Source organism: Physeter macrocephalus, chromosome 6 (assembly GCF_002837175.3).
Source record: "Physeter macrocephalus isolate SW-GA chromosome 6, ASM283717v5, whole genome shotgun sequence".
NCBI lineage: Eukaryota > Metazoa > Chordata > Mammalia > Artiodactyla > Physeteridae > Physeter > Physeter macrocephalus.
Genome location: NC_041219.1, coordinates 15,119,958 through 15,122,976, shown reverse-complemented (window position 1 = coordinate 15,122,976; position 3,019 = coordinate 15,119,958). Strand labels below are relative to the sequence as shown.

General features: G+C 45.3%; 1 pseudogene; it reads left to right on the top strand.

The window, feature by feature from the left end:
* The first annotated feature begins 246 nt into the window (after window positions 1-246).
* LOC112064684 (small nuclear ribonucleoprotein G-like) lies at window positions 247-476 on the top strand (annotated as a pseudogene).
* Window positions 477-3,019: the final 2,543 nt, after the last annotated feature.

Here is a 3,019-nt window from a genome sequence, read left to right as displayed (position 1 = left end):
GTGTGATAGATACATTGCTTAGCTGAGGTTGGAGAGCATGAGTGAGAGGTGGCAATGACCCAGAGGGCAGCAGTGTCCTCTAACAAGGCCCTGGGCTTGGTGTTCCAGGTAGATTAGCCTAGAAGGAAGACTGTTGAATACATCCTTGTCCTTTTCCTCTTTAAAAACTTCTGATGATACCACAGGAGTGTGAGGGAGACCACGAGTACCATTTCAAGGCAGCTCTAAGCACACTGAGTAGACACCATGAGCAAGGCTCACCAACCCAAGTTGAAAAAAATTTAAGGACAAGAAGTTATTACTGAAATTAAACAGCAACAGATGTATCCAAGGAATATTGTGGGAATTTGATCCCTTTATGAATCTTGTGATAGATGAATGTGTGGAGATCATATCCAGGGCAACAGAACAATATTGGAAAGGGGATAATACAAGGAAATAGTATCATCATGTTAGAATACTTAGAAAGAGTATAAATGATGGCTGTGTTCAGCAGAGAAATCAATTGCTTCCACACGTCCCATCCCCAAAGGGCTTGTTTTATTGTGATGTAAAAGTCAGGTGATGCACACTTGTCATATTAAATTTTTTATTGAAATTTTTAAAAACCCAAAATGTTGTTAACTTGCTAAGATCAGATCCAAAATCCCCTGACATCGAAAGTCTTTGATCATTTGGTTCCAATCTACATTTCTCATCACTTGATGCCAGCAACCCCTTTCCCAAAATATATTGTTCCTAGAGCCACACCAGGCCATTTACTCTTGCCCTCAACATGCCTGATGCTTTCACATCTTGACACCTTGGCTCTAGCTATTCTCTTCCCTGCAATGCCTTTCTCTTCCTCTTCATCCAGCAAAGTCTTAGCCCCCCTTGGAGACCTACACTGTGAAGCCTTCATGGCTCACTTACCAGATAGTTTGTCTCTCATTCCAATGCTCTGCCATTACATTCTATCCCAATAATTTGTTTGCATGTCTGCCTGTGCACTGAGACAGGGAGCTCCTTCAAAGCTAGTTTTAATATTCTGGTGCTTAAGCAGAATTGGCAAAAATGCAAAGAGCCCGTGATCTGCACTTAAAGCCATTATAGCAGTATTTTGTCCTGCGTTCTCTCTTGTTACACTGATTTTCCTTCCTGCATTTATCCCTTCCCAGCTGAATCTTTTCTTTTGCTCTTCTCAGACCCAGACACAGGAGAAAACCTTTCTATGCAAGGTTGATAAGCTTATCTGTAAGAAGGGCTAAATAAATGTTTCAATTGTGTTTTAAAATTATTGAATACCCAAACCCACAAAGACATTTTAGAGGACTTTTCAATCCCATGTGTATTTTCAGGGAAGTGTATCTAATATGTTTTTATTAGTTAATTTATATTTAACTTATCAACATAATGTACTTATAGTCATTACACTCCAAATCTAACACATTCCCTTAGGAAGCACAACAATCTGTTTTTTTCTCTATTAACAGGGTGTTGTTTTCGCTAACTTAAACTCAACACATAATAATATTAATTAAACTGAATTTCTAGTTTCTTCAAAATAAAGTTACTTAATGAACACAACAGAGTGCAAGATCTTTGGGTTAGTACCATCAGGGGACTACATTGGAACCCGACTCTTTTTTTTCTTTTTTTTTTTTTTACCTTTTTCGTTTTTTTGGCTGCATCAGGTCTTAGTTGTGGCACGCAGGATCTTTCGTTCCGGCACACAGGCTCTTCGTTGTGCTGCATGGGCTTCTCTCTTGCTGTGATGCACAGGCTCCAGAGCACGCAGGCTCTGTAGTTGAGGCATGCAGGCCCTCTAGTTGTGGCATGTGGGCTTGGTTGCCCCATGGCATGTGGGATCTTAGTTCCCCAACCAGGTATTGAACTGACGTCCCCTGCATTGCAAGACGGATTCTTAAACACTGGACCACCATGGAAGTCCCTCTCTCTTTCTTTCTTTCTTTTTTCTTTCTTTCTTTCTTCCTTCCTTCCTCTCCCTCTTTCATTCTTTCTCTCTTTTTTCTTTCCCTCTTTCTTTTTTTCTTTCCCTCTTACTTTGCTGTGTCATGAAACAGTTTCATATCATAACATTTTAATTTTATCATAATAAAAATATACTTTAAATCCATTTGAGGTTACAAGGAAAAAACTCAAAAGTTTTAGCATCAAAATGAAACAGTGTGAGGGGGGAGCCTCAAGATGGTAGAAGAGTTAAGACATGGAGATCACCTTCCTCCCCAGAAATACATCTACATGGGGAACAACTCCTACAGAACACCCACTGAACGCTGCCAGAAGACCTCAGACCTCCCAAAAGTCAAGAAACTCCCCACATACCTGGGTAGGGCAAAAAAAAAAGAAAAAACAGAGACAAAGAATAGGGACGGGACCTGCACCACTGGGAGGGAGCTGTGAAGGAGGAAAGGTTTCCACACACTAGGAAGCTCCTTCGCGTGCAGAGACTGCAGGTGGCGGAGGGGGAAGCTTCGGAACCACGGAGGACAGCGCAACAGGGGTGCAGAGGGCAAAGCAGAGAGATTCCCGCACGGAGGATCAGTGCCGACCAGCACTCACCAGCCCGAGAGGCTTGTCTGCTCACCCGCCGGGGCGGGCCGGAGCGGGCCGGAGCTGGAAGGTGAGGCTAGGGCTTCGGTCGGATCCCAGGGAGAGCACTGGCGGCGTGATCACAGCCTGAAGGGGGCTAGTGCGCCACAGCTAGCCAGGAGGGAGTCCGGGAAAAGGTCTGGAGCTGCTGAAGAGACAAACTTTTTCTTCCCTGGTGCGCGAGGAGAGGGGATTAAGAGCGCCGCTTAAAGGAGCTCCAGAGACGGGCGCGAGCCGCGGCTATCAGCGCAGACCCCAGAGACGGGTGTACAGGCATGAGACGCTAAGGCGGCTGCTGCTGCCGCCACCAAGAAGCCTGTGTGCGAACACAGGTCACTCTCCACACCGCCCCTCCCAGGAGCCTGTGCAGCCCGCCACTGCCAAGGTCCCGTGATCCAGGGACAACTTCCCCGGGAGAACGCACGGC